We start from the raw sequence: 24,370 nt of genomic DNA, 5'->3' as shown, positions 1-24,370 counted from the left end.
AGATGGAGGCCCCTGAACCTGGCCTTCAGGAGGCCAAAGGTCCTTTCAATGATCCTTCTGGTTCCCTCATGTGCCTCATTATAACGTTCTTCTGCCCTTGTCCTGGCATTCCTCACAGGGTTCAGCAGCCATGATAGGTTTGGGTAACCAGAGTCACCTGCAAATATTGAGGGACAATATTTAGCCACACACTATCCTATATGGCCAACACCATAGGCACACTCCAACATATACTGGGTGGGAACCAGGGCTCACCTATTAGCCACACCCTGTGCCTCGGTAGTTGGGACATCACATTTAGGATGCTGCTATTCCTCAGGACAAAGGCATCATGCACTGACCCTGGATACTTAGCATTGACGTGGAAATTTACTGGTCTGCCAAGCACACCATCTGAACATTCATGGAGTGTAAACTCTTACGATTCCTGAATACCTGTTCATTCCGATGGGGGGGTGGAACAAATGCAATATGTGTTCCGTCAATCACCCCAATTATATTGGGGATATGTCCCATTGCATAAAACCTGGCCTTCACAGTGGCCAAATCTTCCACCTGGGGGAAAGCAATGTAGCTGCACATGCGTTTTATAAGGGCAAACAACACTCTTGTTAGTACGATTGAGAACATTGGCTGTGACATTCCTGCTGATAAGTCTACTGTCACTTGGAAAGAACCAGTTGCCAGGAAATGGAGCACTGATAGCACTTGCAAAAGATGGGGGAGCCCAGTGGGTTGACGGATAGCTGCTATCAGCTCAGGTTCCAATTGGGCACACAGCTCTGTGATTGTGGCCCTGTCCAGTCTATAGGTGAGTATTATGTGCCTGTCCTCCAGTGTAGCCAAGTCCACCAGGGTTCTGTACACAGGGGTATGTCTCCATCTCCTATTCATCAGCAGCTGTAGGCATCTAAGGGACACAAGAGTGAGAAGGCTGTCACAAATTGAACAATGGAGCCACAACAGCAGTCCACAATGTCCAAACATGTTATGGGACAGTGTAATATGTGAAGTATGTGCCTATTGATCCTGTGACGCAGCAATTATCAATAGGCCTGCCCCTCTCCCCCCCCCAAAATGGAGATTGCCTGTCCGGTGTGGAGGGACAGGTGGAAATAAGGTAATTCCACCAACGTTGTGTGCCATGGCGGTAGGCGGTCGTGAACCGCCATGCAGTTCCTCATTGGTTAATATTGGGTCCTATGGAGTACAGTGCCCAATGGGGATCTACGCCGGTGGTGACGGTATGCACCGCCGTGGATGTGACCGCCATTTTCTAACTGATTCCTCACTTGTTTTCTGACCTTCCATAGAAGAGGACCTACACTGCATGTGCTGCTGTGACCTGTGTCTGGAACCTACCATTGCCCATGTGACTGGGGAAAGGGCCCCAGCCTTCACTTCAGAGAAGTTGGAGCTACTGGTCCGTACCCCAGTATGGACTGCTGTATGGGCCTCCAGACCAGTAGATGAGTACACTGTGGGCACACTGCATGTGGCATGAAGGCATGGAGTTGTGTATGAGGCCTCGTGTAAAGGGGTTTGTGGATGTCCTCTTAGCGGTGTACATGTTGTGGGCTGGGCTATGTGTGTACTAATGGTGATGCAAATGGATATGGTGGGCCATTTGTGTGACAGGCTGGACTGTTTGACTAATGGTGTTCTCCTGTCTGTATTGACTCTGCAGGTCAGCACCCATCAAAAGAAGGGAATATGGCATGCCATCGCCAAGGCGGTGTGGACCCTGGGGGTCTATGGTAGGCAGAGCACCCACTGTCACAAACGGTGGAAGTACCTGAGATGCTGGGCACGGACGACTGCGGACGCCCAGCTGGGGATGGCCTCCCAACGAGGAAGGGGTAGCCATCGGACCCTGACCACCCGATGGCCTGCATACTGGCGGTGGCCTACCCTGTGTTGGATGGGAACTTGAGGGCATTACAGCAGCCACAAGGGGGTGAGTACAGTGGCTCATTACAACTTGTGGCTGGTGAGGTGGTATCCGGGTGGTGGTTGTATGTCAGTGGGTGCGCCTAGGCCAGGCCAGACATAGTAGTGTAGGTCCTCTGGTGGCTAAGGGTTTGAATGTGAAATACTGCTCACCTAGCTTGTAAGTATTCACTTCTGGGCTGGGGTGCGTGAGTCCCAGGTGTTCTGCAGTTGGTGGTGTGTGCCCCTCCTCATTCCTTGGTGACTAGCCATTTCACTGGTAGTGCCATGCATAGTGGGTAGGCCTGTTCCCTGTATGTGAAGGTGCTGTGTGCGCCAACGGTAGTGTTGGTGCAGTCATTGACCCAGTGTATCCTTTTTCTCTCTCTCCCCTTTCTTGTTTTGTCATCCTGTCCTTATGTGCTTTAGCATCATCTGGCGGAGGGGCAGAGGCACTGGCGACAGAGGGAGCTGCATCCCACAGGACCCTGGAGGCAGAGTCCACCAACGCTGAGGGCACCAGTGGGACGGAGAGTGAGGGGAGCACCACAGCTGAGACTGGAGGGGACAACACAGACTCTGATACCTCCTCCGATGGGAGCTCCTTGGTGATGGCATATACTCTGTGACCACCCCATCTGCAGGTACAACTACCAGCACCCGTAGCAGCACCCCCCTCCCAGTAGCCCCTTAGCGGGTTGCCCATGCCTGCTCACCCAGGAGGGTGGGCATCTCCTTTGCCCCAGGCACCTCAGGCCCTGCCCCAGTGAGCCCTGCTGCCCTGATTGAGGAGGCAATTGACCTCCTGAGATCCATCTCTGTAGGGAAATCAACCATTGTGAATGCTATCCAGGGGCTGGCAACCCAGATGCAGCAATGCAATGCATTCTTGGAGGGCATTCACAGTGGATTGGCGGCCCAACAGAGATTGATTCAGGCTCTGGCCTCCTCTCTGATGGCAGCCATTGTCCCTATTTCAGCCGTCCCCCCTCCACCTTCCACTTCCCAGTCCCATACTCCTCGACCCCAACCCATCCCAAGCACACAGCCAAACGAGCATGCACACAAGACAGCACCCAAGAGTGGCACAGGCAAACACAAGCACCACACTTCATCTTACAGGCACTCACACAAACACCATTCAGTTGCAGACATGACAACATCCACTGTCTCCACTGTCTTCCCTGCCTCCTCCACCTCCCACCCAGTTACGTCTACACTCACACCTGCATGCACTACATCAATATCCACTACTAGCATGATCACACCAAGCTGAACACACACTTCACTGGCAGACACATCTACAACATCCATTCACGCATCCCCTGTGTCCTCTCTCACTGTGTCTGTCCCCCCTTCCTAAAGAACACAAATGCAAGCATTCACCCAACAGCCATCCACCTCACAACAGCATACAGCCCATGCACCTGCACCCAAATCCAGCAGACATACACCTCCAACAACCACTCCCTGTTCCTCCCTCCTCCCGCCCCAACGTCCCTAAAAAGCTTTTCCTTTCCCAACTTGACCTCTTCCCTACCCCTCCCCCATCCTGCACATATGGGCAAGGTAGCAAGGACCCAGCCCAGCACCTCAGCCAAACAGTCCACGGGGCCAGTGGTGGCACCACCTACTCGTGGTGGTAGGGATTCAAGACCAACGATACTGAAGGGGAAGGACCCTGCACCAGCTGCAAAAAAGGGGAAGGAGCCTGCACCAGCTGGAAAGAAGGGGAAGGAGCCTGCACCACCAGGTAGAGGGGGGAAGAGCCCATCCACCCCTGCCAAGAAGGGCAAGGGATCCCCAACCCATGACCAGGAGGAGAGGAGGCAATCTACACCAGTGGAAGCTGCCAGCCAAACACCGCCACCACCAGCAGCTGTCACAGGGCCCCAATCGACAGCCGTGGTTGTGCAGCCATCAGAGAGTGCAGGGGCTGACCAGGAGCCTCCCACATCCACCACCAGAGTGCAGCCATCAGAGAGTAGAGGGGCTGACCGGGAGCCTCCCACAACCACCACCACAGTGCAGCCATCAGAGAGTGCAGGGGCTGACCAGGAGCCTCCCCCACCACCACCACAGTGCAGCCATCAGAGAGTGCAGGGGCTGACTGGGAGCCTCCCACAACCTCTTGAGAGACTGTGGCCTTACATTCCCCAGGACAAAGAGCAATGGGTCATGTTGCCCCTCCAGAACCAGTGGGCAAGACACCCACTTGAGAGACTGTGGCCTTGCACTCCCCAGGACAAAGCACAGGGAATGTTGCCCCCTCCAGAACCAGTAGGCAAGACACCCACTTGAGAGACTGTGGCCTTGCACTCCGCAGGACAAAGCACAGGGCATGTTGCCCCCTCCAGAACCAGTGGGCTTGTTGCAGCATCCGGCTGAGGTGCCCTCACTCCCCGAGTTGCCTGCCTATTTGACAACTGATACCCCTGCAGTGTTCTATCCGGATTGGTGCATGATTGGAGTGGGGCCTTGGACTGTGCCCTCTGGCCATGTGACCCCTTTGAACTACAGACTGGGCAGTTTCCCTTTTTTCATACAAGTGTACAAATCTGTTTCATGGCTAAATCGGATTGTTGAGTTTATTGTTGGACTGATTACAATCACTTTTGTCAATTCCTGTTGTCCTTGTATTATTCTGCAGTTTTTTGGGGTCAAATTGTTTTTGTAATGCATCTGGTTGTGTTCATGGCGTGTGTGTGTTGTGTGTGTGTGTTGTGTGTGTGTGTGTGTCTCTCTCTCTTTTTCCTGCCACCCTCCCTTGTGTGCCAGGCGGCTATATTCACCGTTGTCATCTTAGCTGACGTTGGTGTCCCAGGTGGAGCATAACGTCGAAGATCATCGGGAATACTTGCAGTTCGGGTTCCATGGCGGCATGGTTCTTCCCTGTGTCTCCAATGGTGAGTCCTTTGAATTTTGTGCTCTGTTTCCGCCAGCCTTTTGGTGTTGGTACTACCCCGGAAAAGGTGGCAGATTGCAGTGTCATAATATGCTGGGCGGAACGTTGTCTTCCGCCTGGCTGTAGGCGGCTACCACTGTGGTGACTGTTGTTTCTGCCCTGGCATCGGTGTGGTACATTGGCTGTCTTTCAGAGATATCACTGCCATGGTCATAATTTGGCAGTACTTACCGCCAGTCTTTTGGTGGTATTACCGCCACCCTATCATCCACTGCCAGGGTCGTAATGAGTGCCTCTGTCTCTTCACTAGTTATATTGTCAAAGTGGAAGTTAAAATCCCATAATATAGTAAAATTTGCATATGGCATAAAAGGTTTGAGTACTTCTGACAAATTATCAAAGAAACAATCGTTAGGATCCGGTGGTCTGTACACTAGCAAGCCATTGAAATACAAATGATGTAAGACTTTGCACCTAAAAATAGTGCTTTACCCCATTATGAAAGTTGGTTTGCAAAACAGTTCCAGGTAATTACAGAAGAGCACGCCAAGACCTCCACCTTGTTTATCCAGTTTGTCTATGCTAACACAATACCCAGCAGGAAAAGCCTCCACAATGTAAGGTTTTGAACTTCAGAAATTCCATATCTGGCTTGTATTCTTCCATATAATTGCAAAATCCAAATCTATGTTTAATAAGAGAACGTGTATTTATTAATACACATGTCAGCTGTAGGGTCCGTGTTTGTAATGAACAAGGCAATTCTATTTTGACTAGAGATGAACAACTTGAACTCCTCCAATTACAATGCACACAATACATGGCATCAATATCCTCATCAAGGGAAAGAATTCCAGATGTTAGAAATGGGGGTCTCTGGTTGGCAGTCAGTTTGCACTCTGTCCAAGCAGGGACCCTTACTCTAGTCAGGGTAAGGGAGTTACACTCCTCAGAGAACCCCTGCTCATCCCCTTGGTAGCTTGGCACATGTACAAGCACAAGCAGTCAGGCTTATCTCAAAGGCAATGTGTAAAGTATTTGTACCAACGCACATAGTAATATAGTGAAAACACGACAAAAGGAACACAACACCAGTTTAGAAAAATAGCCAATATTTATCTAAATCAAACAAGACCAAAACAACAAAAATCCAACATACACAAGAAACATTATAACTTTTTAAATTAAAGAGTCTTAATCCACAGAAATCAATGGATGCATTGTTTTTGTACAAAATACATTGTTTGCGTCAAAAATAAAGCTGCATGTGCGAGCGGTCATCAGAAAAGTCAGCGATGCATCGATTCCTTACTCACAAGTGAGGCCATGCATTATTTCGTCTCCTGTCAGGTAGGCGATGTGTCATTTTTCTCTCCTGCAGAAGACTGATGCGTCTATTTCTGGATGGGCAATCTCAGATCCGTGCAGATTCATGGTGATTTTGAAGCCCAGCGATGATGCGTACAAATGTCTGGTACACGGTGGTGAGGAGCCATGCTGTGGGTCATGCATCTGTTTTGGAAGCCGCCAGCAGGTGTTGCATTGATTTTTGAGCCTCGATGCAGGTGGTGCATCAATTTTCCAGCTGTGTAGCAAGTGCTGTATTGATTTATCTCCTGCACGGCTCCTGTGCATGAATTTCAGTCTTGCTTCCATCAGCTTCTCCTTTCAAGGGTCCAGGGACAGAAATGGGCACCACTTGGCGGGGTAGGACCCTCAGCAAGAGAGTCCAGGTGCTGGAAGAGGAAGTCTTTGATGGCCCTGAGATTTCAGAACAGGGTGCAAGCTCAGTCCAAACCTTTAGAGACACTTCACAAGCAGGAAAACACAGCAAAGTCCAGTCTGTCCTCTCAAAGGCAGAAGCAGCAACTGCAGGCCAACCCAGCATAGCACACTCACAGGCAAAGAGGCAGTACTCCTCCTCCAGCTGTTCTCCTTGACAGAGGTTCCTCTTGATCCAGAAGTAATCTAAAAGTCCACTACTTATACTCATTTCTGCCTTTGAAGTAGCCAAATTTCAAAGGAAAGTCTCTGTTGTTCACAAGATCCTACCTTGCCCAGGCCTGGCCCCAGGCACACACCAGGGGGTTGTAGACTTCATTGAGTAAGGACAGGCACAGCCCTCTCAGGTGTAAGGGCCAGCTCCTCTCTCCCCCTCTAGGCCAGGAGACTCATGATATGAAGGCTGTACCCCAGCTTTCTCTGTGTCACTGTCTAGCGGGAATTCACAAACAGCTCAAATGTCAGTCTGACCCAGACGTGGCTTCCACAAGCAGGCAGAGGCACAGAATGGTGTAAGCAAGAAAATGCCAACTTTCTAAAAGTGGCATTTTGAAACTGACAATCTAAAAACCAACAAAGGTGTATTTTTAAATTGTGAGTTTTGAGACTCCAAACTCCATATCTCTATCTGCCTTCAATGGGAAACTGCTTTTAAGAGATATTTAAAGGCAGTCCCCATGTTAACCTATGAGAGAGATAGGCTTTGCAACAGTGAAAGTTGAATTTGGCAGTATTTCACTGTCAGGACATGTATACCACACCAGTACATGTCCTACCTTTAACATACACTGTACCCTGCCCATGAGGATACCTATGACCTACCTTAGTTGTGCCTTATGTGTACTAAAAGGGAAGATTTGGGCCTGGCAAGTGGGTACACTTGGCAGGTTGAATTGGTAGTTTAAAACTGCACACAGACACTGCAGTGGCAGGTCTGAGACATGTTTACAGGGCTACTCATGTGAGTGGCACAATCAATGCAGCAGGCCCACTAGTAGCATTTGATTGATGCGGCAAAAAACAATCTTCTCACTTCCCTCTGTAATCTATCATGCAGTCAGGTATGAACTCGCATCCGCGTCGCCGGGCTCCTTAAATACTGAGTCCAGCCAAAGACTCGTAGGCAACCAAAATGGTGCCCAACAATGACACTGGCTCTGAACATGGCTGGTGCCAAAAACGCGTAACAATACCACAAATGCAGATTGTGCAAAAGGAAATAAAATGATAAAATCACACCCACAACAAAATTAAAACGTCAAATACCTGTTAAAATAGTGATGCAGCGAAAAACAGTCCTCTCATTCCCCACAGTAATCTATCATGCTTTCAGGGTGACTTTATAATGAGGGTTTTTCTATTTGCATTTGGAATAGATGTGACATTTTATAAAAGTGTTCTCTGAGAGTTGCAAGGTGACATTACAATGAGGTGTTTTGAATTTGCATTTTTAATAGATGTGTATTTACAGTTTGTACCATGGAATGTATTGGTAGGATTGGGCAAGTGGTACTATAAAGGGGAGATTACGAGATAGATCCTGTAACAATACCAACCATTATTGTATTATCTGGTCTCAATTAAGTTGGATTGATACTTTGCACCATGTGTACGATCGTAGATCGATGTTTTGTTTTTGATAAAGACTTTTTTTTATTTTGCAAAGAGAAAAGAAAAGGGTAAATACAATGGTACAAACATAGAACAAGATGCCAACGTGCATCTAACAACAGCCGAGCCCATGCTCCCAGACAGTACAATATGATTGGTGGCTATACTTTGTTTAATCTAAGGACCTGCGGCAGCCTCCCACTTCCCCCATATCTTATCATATTTGTTTGGACAGCCTCTGGCCTCATATACAAGTTTTTCATTCTGCGCACACCAGTCTACCCCTCTTCTCCATTTAGTCAGTGTTGGGGCACCTATAGCCTTCCAGCCCGCCACAATATCCCTCTTGGCTACCAGGCACGCCACCCCAAGGAAAACTCGGTCCGGTCTCCTCAACCCAGTGTCGCCCATGATCCCCAGAAGGAGGGGCAGAGGTCTCCTCTCTATGTCTTCCTGTAGGACCTCGGAGATTTCCTGCAAAACAGCTTCCCAGTATGTCACTATGACTGGACAGGTCCATACCATGTGGAAAAAATCGGCTGTGGGGTTTCTGCAGCGAGGGCATTCCGCTGTGGGGCGTAAGCCCGCTCTGTGTAGTTTGATGGGAGTGAGATAGGCTGTGTGAAGGTAATATGCTTGTATCAATCGAAGGCGTGTGGCCATCGCTAGGGCGCGTGGGGCCATCAATGCTTCGTCCCAGTCCATCCCCTCCATGGGGCCCGCCCATCCCTCCCACCTTCGGCGGAGCTCCCCCAGAGAACCCGGGGTGCCGGCGACCAGGGCACGGTATATCTGGGAAACACCTCCCTTACCCAGGTCCCCCATCAGCACCCCGGCCTCCATAGGACTATGCTCGGGTATGTCTTCTCCCATTTGGATATGTGCTAGTAGGGCGTGTCGGAGCTGGAGATATCTGTGGAACTGTGTCTTATTCAGGGAGAAATTTTTTTGGAGATCCTCAAAGGATCGCATATACGACCCTCTCCAGACGTCCCCCAGAGTAGAGATACCTATATTGTCCCAGTTTCGAAAACCCTCCAAGCCCGCCACCTGCGCCAAGTATCTCCCATGCCATAGCGGGGTCTGTTGGGTGAGACGCCCCTGCCACCCCGTCAACCTCTGAGCAGTCCGCCATCCCTGTAAAATCACCTTAGTTACGTCCGGGACGTCTTGAGAGATTGGACCTCCGTAGAGGGTGCCAAAGATCCGAGGGTAGCCCATGGACTGAAGTTCCAACCGGTATGCCGGGTCTGACCACCCACCCCCCACCCAGTCGTTAATTACAAGCAGCTGCGTCGCAAGATAGTAAAAGTGGACATTGGACATGCCTAAGCCCCCCTCGTGTACATCTCTTTGGCAAGTTTTGAGCGCCAGTCGTGAGCGAGCTCCGCTCCATATAAATTGGCGCGCCAGTGAATCCATTTCCCTGAACCATTTTATGGGTATAGGGAACGGAAAATTTTGCAATAAGTAGAGGAGCCTAGGGAGGATCATCATCTTGTAGAGCGCTATTTTGCCGAGCAAATTAAGGGGGAGGGTCTTCCAGCGCAGAAGATCAATCTTGATTTTCCTAGTTAACGGCGTAATGTTGAGTTCCCATGACAATTCGGGGAGGAGTGAGATGTGTATTCCCAAGTACTTAAAACTGTTTCTTCGTACTGGGATGTTTCGCTGCCAGTCCACACAGTCCCTAGAGCTGTGCAGGGGGACCAATAGGGACTTGGTGGGATTTAGGATCAATCCCGAGGCCTCCGCAAAGAGGCCTAGGATTTCCAGTACGCGGGGCCGCTTTTGGCCGGGTTGGAAATATATAGGAGGACATCATCTGCGTATAACGCCACGCGATCCTCTAAGCAGGTGGGCCAGGACCAGCCCTCGATCAATGAGTCTCCTCGGAGTATTATCGCTAAGGGTTCTATTATCAATGCGAAGAGCAGGGGAGATAGTGGGCATCCCTGTCGGGTTCCACGGCCAATGGGGAATGGATCGGAAACCACCCCGTTCACCTGAACTCGGGCTGTCGGCCTGGAATATAGGAGTCTCACTAGGCTTCGAAATTTGGGGCCGAGCCCGTTTCTTTGCAGAACCTGTTAGAGGTAAGACCAGTCCACCGTATGAAAGGCTTTCTCGAAATCGAGTAGGAGTAGTGCCAAGGGTTTGTGCGACAGGGTCTTGTGGTGGGCCAGGGCCAGATGTAGCCGCCTGATGCAGTGTCTGGTGCTGTGGGTGGGCATAAAGCCACATTGGTCAGGATGCACCAGAGTGGGCATTACTGTTTTCAATCTAGAGGCAAGGATCGAAGAGAGCACCTTGACCTCAGTGTTTAAGAGTGAGATGGGCCGGTACGCCGAACAGTGTCGTGATGGTGGTTGGGTTTTGGGGATCACTACAATCGTGGCTTGATCGATCCCAACAGGGAAGCGGCCCAGTCTCTCAGCCTCCTCGTACATGTTAAGAAGGTGTGGACCCAGAATGTCACTGCATTTCTTGTATAACTCTGCTGGGAACCCGTCAGGACCAGGGGTCTTACCCGATGCCAGGCTGGAGATCGCGTTGGTGATTTCTTCGAGGCTAATAGTTTCGTCCAGCCTGTCTCTTGTCTCCGAGGGGACCCTAGGAAGGGTAATGTCCTTTAGAAGGGGAGCATCTCTCTCAATGATCGGGCGGGGGTGCCTCGCATATAGGCTGGCATGATATGAGGCAAAACTCTGCGCAATATCAAAAGGTGTTTTGGTGAGGGTGCCCGAGGCATCTAAAATCTCTGGGATAACTCTGTTGGCCAGAGGACGGGTGGCCAACCAATGCAAGAGCTTCCCATTTTTGTCTCCCCAGCCATATATTCGGGCAGTGGAAGCTCTCCAGATATGTTTAGCCGATTCTAGTATTATGTGTTTGATTTCGCCTCTGACTAAGGTCAGTTGTCTCACGGTAGAGGCAGACGGCAAGGTCGCTTGTTGGCACTCCAGCCTTAAGGCCTTGGCCTCCAGCTTGGAGACCTGAGAATTTCGACCCCTTTCGCGGGAACGGAGGAGGTATTTAGCTTGCCCTCTAAGGGTGGCCTTACATGCTGCCCATAGTGTTCCCGGAGACTGGACTGATCCCGTATTCAGATCGAAGTATTGGGTAAGGTGAGTCGTGACCTCGTGGGCATAGTCTTCGTCCTGCAAATACCAGGCATTCAGTCGCCACACCGGGCGCCTGGAGGGGTCTGTTCCGCCCAAACGAACACGTACTGGAGCATGATCTGAGACTCCACGAGGGAGTATCTCTGCCCCCGTAACGCTCGGGAGGTCCGTGGCGGGCATGAATATAAGATCTATTCTGGATTGCGTTTGGTGGGTAGCTGATGTGTGCGTGTATTGCCGCTCCCTGGGGTGCCAGGTTCTCCATACGTCACATAGGCCTAGGCTCTCAGTCCAGCTGTTGAGGGCCGAAGCCCTATTGGATCTACTGGCAGTGGCCCCGCCAGACACATCCAGGGTGGGGTCGAGAACGGCATTGAAGTCTCCTCCCAACAGGGTGGCCCCCTGGGGGAGCTCCGCCGCCACGCGTCGGAGCGAGAGTAGGAAGGGGTCCAGTCCCGCAGGAGGGGCGTACACACAGACAAGGTTTATTGGCGACCCATGGAGCGTCCCTGTGGCCACTACGAATCTGCCCTGTGGATCGGATTGTGTGCCTGTAATCACCATGGGTAGGGAGCGGTGGAGTAGGATGGCCACACCCCTGGAGCCTCTAGAGAAGCCCGCATGGTATATTCTATCATAACCTCCTCGCATAAGCATGGGGCACCTAGTCCTGAGGAGGTGAGTTTCTTGCAAAAAAAACACAGAGGGAGAATATCTGCGAAGTGTGCTAAATACTGCTGACCTTTTGATCTTGTCTAGCAGGCCATTTACGTTCCAGGAGAGGACCTGTGTCAGTGCATGCCAATCGTGGATTGCATGAGTATTGTACCAAATTGAGTGTCTGGTTGTGGATCTAGGGACGGCTGTTTTGAACTTAACAGTGAGATATTAAAATAACAAACGAGATTAAGCGACTCGTTACGCTTTAAACTGGTTTCAAACCCCCCCCCCCCTAACTGCCCCCCTCCCCATACTCCCACCCCGGAAGCATCTGTCGCCAACATACCCAACCAGAACCAGATAGCCAGAGTGACTATCATTGGGGTGGAGTGGTGGACCCCTCCATTTAACCGGATCAACTGCAATTAGCGGCCGTGTGCCGAGGTAAGGTGCTGTATGTCAGAGGGGCACAGCGTGACCAACGACGGTCCCCTAGGGGCCCGCGTCTTAAAGGTTGAACAACCCGGGTCGCCCCCCGGGGGTCCCCCAGCAGGGGTCAAGTATGTTTCATTGTCAGTATTAATCAAGTGCCGGGGACTGGCTCAAGCGTCCGTCGTCCATCGCCTGGGCCGAGGCCCGAGGCCCGGGAGGGTCCGCACTTCCCTCGGTCTGTGAGTCTAAGTTCCGGGCCGTCTCATTGTCCACCAGAGTGTCTGGATCTTTTCCTTTTATCCCCCCCTTCCGGGCCCCGGTACGTCTCCGGCTCCTCCGGGGCCCCTCCGGGAGGGGGGGTCCCATCCGGGAGATCTTTTCAGTAGGACCCGGGGGGCCCCTCCGGGCTCCGACGCCCTCCTCTGTCAGCCAGTCCCATGCCTCTTCAGGTGTTTCAAAAAAATGAGCTTTCCCGGCCAAGAGGACCTTGAGTCTTGCGGGGAAGAGGAGCATGTAAGAGAGCTGCATTGCTCTAAGTTTTTGTTTAACCTGCTCATATGAACGACGGCGAGTCTGGACCTCACGGGTGTAGTCCGGGAAGATTAGGATCCTGTGGTTTTCCCAGTGGAGGTCTTCCAGACGCCTAGCCTCCTTGAGGATACTATCTCTGTCTTTAAAGTTGAGGAAGCGAGCAATCATCGGGCGTTTTGGGCCGCCCGGAGGGGGACGAGGGGCAAGTGGCCTGTGGGCTCGCTCAACCACAAACCAGGGCGAGAGGGACTGTTCCGGCATCCAGGTCTTGATCCAATTCTCTAGGAATTCGGAGGCCCACCGTCCTCTATGCCCTCTGGAAAACCAATGAAGCGCTTGTTGTTGCGTCTTGACCGGTTCTCCGCGTCCTCAGCGCGGCGGTGCAACTCTCCGGATCGAGTCATCAGCTGGGTTACCTTGGCTTTAAGGTCGGATAGGTCGCTTTCAGTCTGGGAGACTCTGGCCTCGACCTCAGTGATCCGGTTCACTGCGTTTCTGAGGTCCTGCCTAACAAGGCCCACATCCTCCCGTACTTCCCCGATTTTGGTCTCTACAGCGGATTGCGAAGTTTGGATGGCCTGGAGGATGGCGCTCACTCCGTCCGGCGCCGGGCCCCCACTAGCCGTGTCCCCCTCTCCCCGCTGTCCTGTCGGCGTCGTGAACTGGTCGATCTTTTGCTGAGAGGGTGGAGGTTGTTTGTTCGCCTTGTCTCTCCCCAACGTGGCGCAGGGGGGGGAGTCGGACAGGTTAAGTCTTGCCGTGTTTTGATTTAAATCTTGGGCCTTGGTTCACTTGTTATGATTGGGAATCCACGGGGTGGCTCATATCCAGTCTCCCTGGATGTCGCAGTGTCCCAGGTTCACGGCCTGTTTTTAGTCGCGTTGGTGGTCGGGCCATTCAGGTCAGCGGCCTCGTCGGGGAGGGTGAGATTGGCCCACCGGCCCGCTTGTCGATAGCTGCTTGAAGAATATATGGGGTCACCTCTGATCCCCCGAACGACTCAGGCATGCCACACGCTCCCGGCCCCCACCCCAAGACAATCAAGGCACCAGGGTGGAGGGAGGGAATGGGAGCCGCGGGTGGGCATCCTCCATACCACTGTCACGCTGTTCCTCCTCGTGCCAACAGCGTCCCGCCTCCCTTCAGTGGGGTTCCGTGGGTCCTCTCCACCGACAGTTCAGCTGGGCGCCCGGAGGCAGTCCCGCCGGCGCAGGGCCCCTCTTCTTGGGCCGGGGCGGCGTTGCCTCCTCCAATCCGTGGGACTTCGCGCCCCAGTGCTCTCCAGGGTTCCCGGTGCGTCCCCCGTCCGGCGGGTTACCGCAGAGCCTCCCCGTCGATCGTCTCTGTGTGGGCACCCCGGGGCCGCCCTCTCGCCGCAGGGCCTCTCCCCCGAGCCGTCGTCGTCCCCTCAGTCCGCGGGGTTCCGCGTGCGGGGCGCGGTCCCAATGCCCTCCCTGACCCCTGGCGTACTTCCGGTCCGGCGGGGCCCCGCGGGTCCCCCACTCTGGCGCCTCCGCGCGGGCACCCAGGGGCGGCCCCGCTAACGTAGGGCCTTTTTCTCAGGCCGGGACAGGGCCGTCTCTTCCGTCCACGGGGCTCCACACGCGGAGCACGACCCAGCGCTCTCCAGGGCCCACGGGGCGCCCCCAGCCCGGCGCCGCAGCATCAGTAGGGGCAACAGCGTCGGAGCCGAATCAGCCACGGAGACCCCGTCCCAGCCGCCATTTTATTTTTCTTTCCCCTCGGAGCCTGTCGGGCCGCGGCGGCAGATCGGAGCCTGCCTTTCGCTACCGCTCACCTCCACCGGCTCCTCGGGATCCAGGGATCACGGGGAGAGTCGAAGCGGCATCCCTCGCTCGGCAAAACCGCGTTAGCTATGGGCGGATGACGGAGGGGTCCAGAGCACTCTCAGAGTGCGACCGCCATCTTGACGCCCGAAGCCACACCCCCCGTAGATCGATGTTTACCATTGGATCTTTCGTTTAGAGTTTGGGAGTAGATTAACTGGACTTTTCTAGGGTTATACCTTATTACATTTCCTTCTTTCTTTCTTTCTTTCTTTCTTTCTTTCTTTCTTTCTTTCTTTCTTCCTGTTTCATCATAGTCACAGTACAAATGATAGTAGATATACCAACAAGTGTGCAGTAAGAATTACAGTCTATTGGCGTGACCTACTGCGGATATCACTGGTATATATCATTTTTAGACAAAGTATGTATATTTACAGATTTGTGTGATTTTTGCAATGCTGCTAGAGTATTTAATTTCACTGTTAATTTTTTCTAGTTTTATAAATAGTGTCTGGGTGTCAGCGATATATCCATTTTGTCAATTTCTTACCTTGAAGAGAGGACGTGAGTTTGGTTACTCATAGGTAACGTTTCAGTACTGGGGTAGCTTGTTAGAGATTGTAAGTTTAAATATGGATTTTTTTCATAGAAGGGCAGTGAGCAGACATGTAATAACCTTGGAAGCATCTAGCAATTTGGTAATATTGGAGTATAGCTTTCTGACAGGGGTAAGTATCTTTATACTAAAGAAGATTTTCTGATTTCACTTGGCTGCATTGTCTTTATGTGTAGATGTGGTTGTATTAGTCGTTATAACGGTGTTTCATTTTACCTCAAATAATCTGTGGGGGGTCATTACCTGTTGACAAAATATGATAATATTAGCATAGGTACATTATTTCCTTTTTGATCTATTCTATTCAAAGTATAGTGTATTTCAATAATTAGGTTTTGATTGTTTGTACTGTTATTGTGTTGTAACGCTTTTGGAATGGGTTAAAAAAATGATTACAATACTCAGATTATTTTGTGGTGTTCTTTCCTCTTCTGTTCATTCATTTTGTGCAATTATCTTTTGATGCACTAAAAAAATCATTTTTTTGAACAATGTATTTTTTATAAAAAAAAATTCTTTGTGCATTCATGTTTGTCTTTCTTTGATCTAACAGCCCTGAAGAAGTGTCTGTGACGTGAAACAATAATTGGCTGTGAATGTTATATATTATTTCTGCTTTACTACATTAAGAGAAATCATTCCTGTTCGGAAAGAAAATAACGTTATTTGAAAATACATCACATGTAAAGCAGTATTGTTCTTGTTCTCTGATCAATCAATCATAATTTTTTATTTTCATAAATATATATATATATATATATATATATAGATATATATATATATCTATATATATATATATATATATATATGTGTGATTAGCATAACCTCCTGACAGTCAGTAGTCCTGGCTTTTATATGTTTATGTTTTGAACCTTTAGCAAAGCCAGTAGGTCTGCCTTATTCAAAATAACTGCCTCTCAAACTGTGACAGTCAGGCCATGCAACTAACCTCACACTGTGCATGTGTGGGGGTGAGGTTGGCCGCCTGTGGAGGAGATGGAGAAGTTAACCACACGGCCATGCACAGTGCAAAATTGGCTTCCCATGGGGGTTTGGGCACACACCCTGGCTGCAGGCAGCAGGGTTTTGGTATAGTTAGGTATGTAATAAAATCTTACGTTCATTAAAAAATCTTAGAAATTCACTGTCAAAAAACTAATGTTAAAGTGACGTTATAGTTAGGTATGGTACTAATAGCTTACTTTACCTTACAAAAAATCACAAATTCATTGAAAAAGCCAATGGTTGAAGAGAAATTCTAGTTATGTGAAATGTTCAGTTGAAACATACATTTTTAACTCTTAAAACCACTAATTTTCATAAATTATATTTAACTGAAGTAACTATAAACTGCGCCTCACCATGCACTGCTTATAACCTTACATATTAGATCACTCTTGACATATACTATGACATTATTTATAACATCACTGATGATATGTGAAATTACATCATTGATTACAACACTGGTCAGCCAATCAGGATTGTGTCGTCCCCTTTAAAGTTGCCAATCCAAGCATATCTAGACACCAGTAGTCCAGATATACTTACTTTCAACCCATTCATACCACCATGAGTTTTTCTTTAAATGTGTATTAATATTAATGATTTTACACCAAATAACAAAAAACACATTTCTGAGCAAACCTCTAACTTCTGCCATATTTGGTGTAATTTACTTTATACATTTTCTGTATTTCTTCCCAAAATTCCCCATGGGAATTAACATTGGAAATCAATGCTTTCAGACCACCTTTTTCTTAGCCCCAGTGCACGGCAGAGGGGTTCAGGAGACGGGCTTGGCCTTGGGTCCTCACCATACATGACTGATGGCTGTTGCAGGGGTGAGTTGTCACCCACTTGGGGGAATGGGCGAAAGTACTGAGTATAGGCCACACCTTGTGGACAAACCACTTCTGCACCCGGCCATTGGTTATTTGAATTGTCATCAATGATGTAATTTAACACATCATGAGTGATGTAATATGTGAAGTCATAGGAAAAGCACGGCAGGAGCACAATTTGTAGTTAAATCAGTAGACTGTAACCTGTGGATTGCAGTAGCTTTTTAGTTTTTACCTTATTTCAATACCTAACTGTTACATCACTTTAACCTTTGTTTTTTCAGTGAATTTCTAGAGTTTTATTAATTGGAGCTAGAATCTTAGTACCAAACCTAACTGTATTATCACTTTAACCTTTATTTTTTTCAGTGTATTCAAATGCCTCATTTCTGATAGCATGCTATTTTTACCTTTTAATTAAGGGTGGTCTTAACTCATATATATTCGTGTAGCGTTATCACGTGGAATAACCAAACAATTCAGCTAGATCATTAAGAATTACACTAGAAGATTCGTTTTGCATTTCAGTCTATTTCTTAGGGCAAAATACTGCCTTGCGATCAAAATCAACACAAGGGTGCATTCTGATTAAGAAACAGCACAAAATGCAACAGAACATGAATAGTGAGCATGAGTAGCTGCTGACGCTAGCTAAATGTGCCCTCTGGGTAGGATGTTCCCCCACGTTACTCCCGACATTTAGCACTATGGGCGAGATGTATCAAGAATCCATTTTGTGGTTCTCAAATAGCGATTTTTATGAAATCGCTATTTCAGAGTTGCAAAATGCTATGTATCATATTTGTGAATCGGTAATAGTGATTACCAAATCGCAATTAGCGATTCTGCCCCCATCGCACCTATGGGCCTGTAGGCCCATATTTGTGAATTGTTTTACATTTCCCAAATTGCAAATTCCTAACTGGAATTCGCAGTTTCGGAAATGCAAATACAAAGGTGCTGGGTGCTTAAGGCCCCCTCTGCTGTACCCCAAAAATTATTTTAGGACATGCCAAAGGGGCATGTGTGCGTTACACGTCAATTTTAAAAATGCATTTTTAATGCATTTTTTAAATTTGCACATGGTTACCACCAAATTAGATTTGGTGGTAATTGTGATTCCTTAATGCCCACTTCGCATTAAGGAAAAGCTTGATATCTGTGCTTAAGAAATCGCAGATAAGGATTCCTGATTTGCGATTTCTTATTTAGAGAATCACAATTTGCGATTCTCTAAACGGGGTCGTAATGTTAAGGAATCGCTATTTTAGCGATTCCTTAAAATTGCATAGTGAATGCCTTTCATACATATTGAAAGGCACTTTTGCATTCGCAAACGGCTGTTCGCACCGTTTTGCGAATGCAAAAAGCTTTGATACACCTGGCCCTATGTTCTTAGTGCAAAATGCATCCTTGTGTCCAAAATGGACTGAATAGCGCTACATGCAGCAGAATATGAATAGTGAATGCTAGTTTCCACTCACACTTGCTAAATGTACTGCTGCGGTGAAATATTGTTCCTCAAAATAACTTTTAATTACAGAAGCAGGAGGTATCGCATCATTGTCTGTAATTCTGTGTCAAAGAGTAATTTACAAAATTACATTACTCCAATTACTCCAGCGAAACTGAAATTCCGCCCAGGCCTACTTTTAATCACAATCTGTCAGTACACAAATTGCATATATTTATGTTTTTTTAAAAAAATGTTTATATTCACTTATATAAAGAACCTCTTAGTTTGAGTGAATCTTTTCTTCATTTTCTCCTAATTTCTTTGAGTATTTGTTCACCCATTTTACATTGGCATTTTAGCTTCTTTCTCTAGTTTATATCCTTTTCCTTCTCTATGTTTGGATATCCACTAGTAGGCAGAATGATTTGTTGTTTTTTATTAAGCACCAATATAACTGTATTTTATTTACCTAATGTTCATATGGCGTCCATTTATAACACAATGATTTTATATTTTGGACCAGCAGCTGTATTGACTTTCTCCTTTTCATACCCAAACTTGACTAGTTTCTTAGATTAAACTTTATGAACTCATTTCACCTCTTCATCTAGGTTTATTCCATTTGCATAATTTGTCATTAGGCTTCTTATCTATTTGGACTCCAAGTGCCATAATCAACATACTCAATAAATGGTCAATAACCAAGGGCACCAAAACCTCATATTTTTTCAGTACATTTGTCAGAATGCATTGTACCAGCATGGTATGTTTTGTTTCTCTTATCTCTATCCTTCTGCTTTCTTATATTTATGTGTGTAAATTCTTTACTAAATTACTGTTATTAAAAGATGTTATTAAAATCTGTGAATATTGTGCCACTAATAATATAAGTTATATTTTAATAGACCAGCTAGGCTACAAGTTCCAAGATGCATTGGTTGGACATTGTGAAATTATGACCATTCGGTGAGATAAGCTTCTTGCCAGCCAGGTCAATTGGTATTCAAATGAGACAATATCAAAAGAGTATCAGTATTGCAATTAAGCTGCATGAATTAACTCCTCAGTCCAATAATTCTTTCAAAACTTTCCTTTTTCCTTTATTTGTATTCTTGTTTTTCAAAACACGTTCATTCTTCCCGTCCCCTGGGAAGGTTGAGGAGGGAGGGGAGAGGGGGGAAGCTTTTCAAAACATGTTCATTCTTCACTTCTCCCAGGGGTGGGGGAAGGGAAGAATGAACATGTTTTGAAAAAGAATAAGAATTAATGAAATAAGAAGGTTTTGAAAAAAATATTGGACTGAGGAGTCGTTAATTCATGTGGCCATCTGTCAACCTAATTTCAATACTGATACTCTTTGGATGATACTCTTTGGATATTGTATGATTTGGGAACAACTTAATGTTGCTGGGATCATTCTTTACCAATGTTTATACGGGCTCTCCTGCCCTAAAACGGAAGTGAGGAGAACTGGCCTTCTGGTCCCATGCACCTAAAGGTTTTTGGAAATATTGGCCTACTGAGATGGGTGCAACATATTGCTCCCTAGTATTCCTGTAAATTGTTAGGCCAATTGATATTGGTTGGCCTGTCATGAAGAAAATCCCATTGCCCGCATTTTGTGGGCACACTCTACTGTGTAATGATTGGTAGGATATTTGGACAAAATATTGAGTTTTAAATATGGAGTTACAGAAATACAAGAACAAATGTGATATAAAAGCACTGTGATGTAGAAATATTGTTGTCAAGAATATTGATATTTTTAGGTAAATAATATTGTTGTCAAGAATATCATTGGTGATATAATTTTCTATAATGTAGTTGTAAAAAATGTTGTGCCTCATTACGAGTTTGGAGGTCCATCAACCGCCATCGCGGTGGTGGCGGTCCAACCGCCGTCAAGATGGTGGTTGAACCGCTATATTACACGTCAAGCGGGCCTATGCAGCAAAGACCGCCACGGTCATTATGCTGCACAAGTAGGCAGGCAGAGCCTGTGTTTCCACCAGACACATTAAGAGGTTGCACTCCACCAATGTAACTGTGGTGGTCCAACCACCACGTTTCAGCAGGTGGAAACGGACAGTATAAAGGAGGACACTCACCAGCAGGCAACCTCACTCGTATGATGCTGCCATAGAGTCCATCACACATGTCCTGCTGCTGATCACCGAAGGTTCACAAAATCAAAGCCACCATGGATGCCACTGACCATAAGTACACAGCACTATCTGTATCATAAACCTTAAAAACAGATCGTAGTGCCGGCATCCACATCATATGGGGGGTCACGCTATGGGGACCAAGTACAAGTCTCATCCTGTACACAGTCTAAATCATACATGAAGATGGACACATTCACAGTCACAATGCACCCCCTTTGGGCAGGTCATTCACATTGCACCGTAACACACGGCCACATATCTCAAACACAGGGACAGCAAGGGCTATACAACATTGTTTCACAAATCACCAACAATACACAAACATTGCATCTACCATTACAACTGACATACTCACATTCTACACTAGCTATAGATTTTCATCACATACAACACACATATGTATCGGTGTGGCATGGAACACAAAACAGCACTCTGATTAAACAGCCTTGCAATAGACACACACATCACAGCACAATGGAAGGACAATGGCATGCACAAAAGACATAAGCACTATGCTAACAATACCTGCACAACTAGGATGGGGGCATCAGGAACCCTCAGGGAAGGAAGCTGCACTGGGACACAAATTACTTTGCACACGCCCCGAAAACAATGTGTGCACCGGAAAGGGCCCTACATGTATCTCAGGGATGAACAGTGCTAGACCCAAATGTCATGCCCATCTGCACAATGTGAAAGTGCAAGTCAAGAAGAACATACAACTCCAGCTGCATGGGACATGCCTCTACAGGAACTAGCTGCAAGGAACACACACCTAAATGAACACATGTACAGTCAGATGCAAACAAAGCTAGCTCAACTGAACACACTCCATGAATGCACAAACAAAACTCAAGCTGACACACATGAATTCATAAGCCATCTCAGGGGGGCATGAATATCCACATATCCATACACTCAAAATATAACTTTTTCATGGGGGAAACCAGGACTGCAAACAACAGCAAATGGAGCAGCAATCAGGCTGAAACACACACACAACCCCAGGCAGACAACACAAGTTACTCAGGAACAACGTAATGGATGGAAAGGAATTGCAGGACAAATGTATACCCCAAAAAACAACTGTTGGGTTTATTAACCTTGAAATACTGTAAAGTCCAAGGTATTGTGCCTAAGCTTGACTCCCAACTGCCATGGAACCGCCACGGGAAGGGGCATCAAGGCGGCAGGCACCTCAGGGATTATCCCGGGGAGGGGGTGTTGGATTTGGAAGGGGGAGATAGAGGGGGTCTGGGCTTGGGCTTGAGAGGGGTGGTCTTCTTCTTAGGAGGGCGGGCTTCTTCTTGGGGGGAGAGGTATGGGTTCTTGCAAGGAGGGCAGGGGAGGCCTAGGAGGTGGAAGGAAGGGTCTGGGAGCTAGTTGAGGTCTCTTGGGTTTGGGACGGGGTGGAGGGAACAGGGGTAAGGTCAAGGTCCAACAAGCACGTTTTTAGGGCCTCGGGATGGTCATCAGAAGGGGTCAGGATTTTGAGGTTGGGGAAATGATTGTATGCTGTGTCGGTGTGGATGTCATGGGTGCATGCTTATGAGATGTATGCTTGTGTGTGGTGGGTGTCTGTTGGGTAGGTGAGTGAGTGCATTTGTGTGTCTTGGGGTATGAGATTTGGAGGTGCTGGGAATGGATTGGTGGATGTTTGCGTGGCTGTTGGGGTGGTGAGTGTGGGTTGGCTGGATGTGGTGGATGTCTCTGTATCTGTAGTTGTGGTATCTGCAGGTGTGGTGCTTTTGGAGAATGTCTGGGGTCTGCTGGGGTGGTGTCTGTGGGTATGATGGGTGTGGTGGGTTTGTCAGTGACTGTTGGTGTGGGGTCTCTGGGTATGCTGGATATTGTGTGTGTGATGCTGGGGGTGGTGGGGATGTCCAGGGAAGTTGTGAATGTTGCTGTGTCTGTGGGTGTCTGTTGTTTGTGTGCACCCGGTGTGTTTTGTGGTGCTTGTGTTTGTCTGTGCTGCTCTTGAGTTTTGAGGTGAATACATAAGTATCTGTCTGTATGCTTTGGGTAGGTAGAGGAAGGGAGGTTTAAATTGGGAAGAGAGAGTTGGAGGGGGTGCAGAAGATGGGGGGTGACTGGCTGCCATCAGTGTGGAGGCCAGAGCCTGAGAAGATCTCTGTAGGCCAGCCGTTACACCTTGAATTCCTTCCAGGTATGCGTTGGTTTGTTATTGCTGGGTCGGCAATCCCTGGATGGCATTCATAATGGCTGACTGACCCACAGAGATACTTCTCAGGAGGCCAATAGCCTCCTCACTGAAGGCAGCAAGGGTAACAGGGCTGGGGCAGAGGGCCTGCGGTGAAGGAGATGACTACCCTCTCGGTTGAACGGGCACATCCAACTAGGTAGGGAGCAACAGGGAGGGTGGTGTTAGAACGGGGGGTGACAGACAAGGATGGTACAGGGATATGACAGATGGGTCTGCCACCACTAGAGAGTGTCCATTGGAGGAGTAATCTAATGATGAAGAGGATGATTTTCAAGTCTCCCCTGTGGCACTCCTCTCGCCCTCCAGGCCACTGGGTCCCTCTGTGTCATTTGTGTCCTGACCCGAGGTCCCGTGGCCAGATGCTTTCCTACTAGGCTGTCCCCTGTCTCCTTTACTTGCGGGTGCAGATGCTGCAAAGACAAAGAGGAATAGGGTTATCACATGTCCATGATCACACTTGTACAATAGCTCTGATTATCAAACATTACTATGATTTCAAGTAGGCCTCAGCAACAAACTCCACCTAAGTGGCCCATACATGTGCCATACCATATGCATGCATGCCGTATGAACTGTCAACACTTGCCCAGGGGAAAATCATTCAGTTCCTATAGGCTACTGGGGTAGGACCTTGTTAACTAGCCTCTCCAGCTTCTGGAGAGAAGGCTGGCGGCATGTCACCTGCTGGATGTAGCATGATTGCTCCCAGATGTGGTACACAGCAGCTCAGTAGTGGAGATGTTGCTGGGAGCAGTGTCAGTAGTCAAGTGAGGGAATCTGCAGAACATGACATTCACGTCTGCCACGTATGTGGTTGTCACCACTGGCGGACACATCCATCGGCCTTGGGCTACCACTGGCAACAATGGTAGCCTATGGCTGTGTCCACCACAGTTGCAACCGCCTACCGCCATGACGAATTCTGCTGGCAGTCGCAGGCGGTTCCTAATTTCAAGTAGAGTAGGTCAGGCAGCTGGCATTTTAGTGGCCTGGAATGTGGACTTGGGCTTCAAAAACTGTCACACCTCCAAAAATATTGTTTTGAGCACACAAACATGCTTAGCTTGTCTTGTCATGTAGGTCCTAAAACTCAAACACCATTGTAGTATGTAGCAGGGTGCAGATGGCAATTTACAGTTGGGCCCACGTCAGTGGTCATTTTTGCAGTCGGGACATTCAGTCATATTTCAAGGGGCATTTGTGATGCACATTTTTGATTTAGGCCCAGATACATGATGTCTACATGGGCGGCAAACCAAGGGGATCATATGTGACTGTTGTGCCATTAGCAGCTGTG

The sequence above is a fragment of the Pleurodeles waltl genome, chromosome 7 (genome assembly GCF_031143425.1).
Source record: "Pleurodeles waltl isolate 20211129_DDA chromosome 7, aPleWal1.hap1.20221129, whole genome shotgun sequence".
Taxonomy (NCBI): Eukaryota; Metazoa; Chordata; class Amphibia; order Caudata; family Salamandridae; genus Pleurodeles; species Pleurodeles waltl.
Note: the sequence above shows the minus strand (reverse complement) of the source record.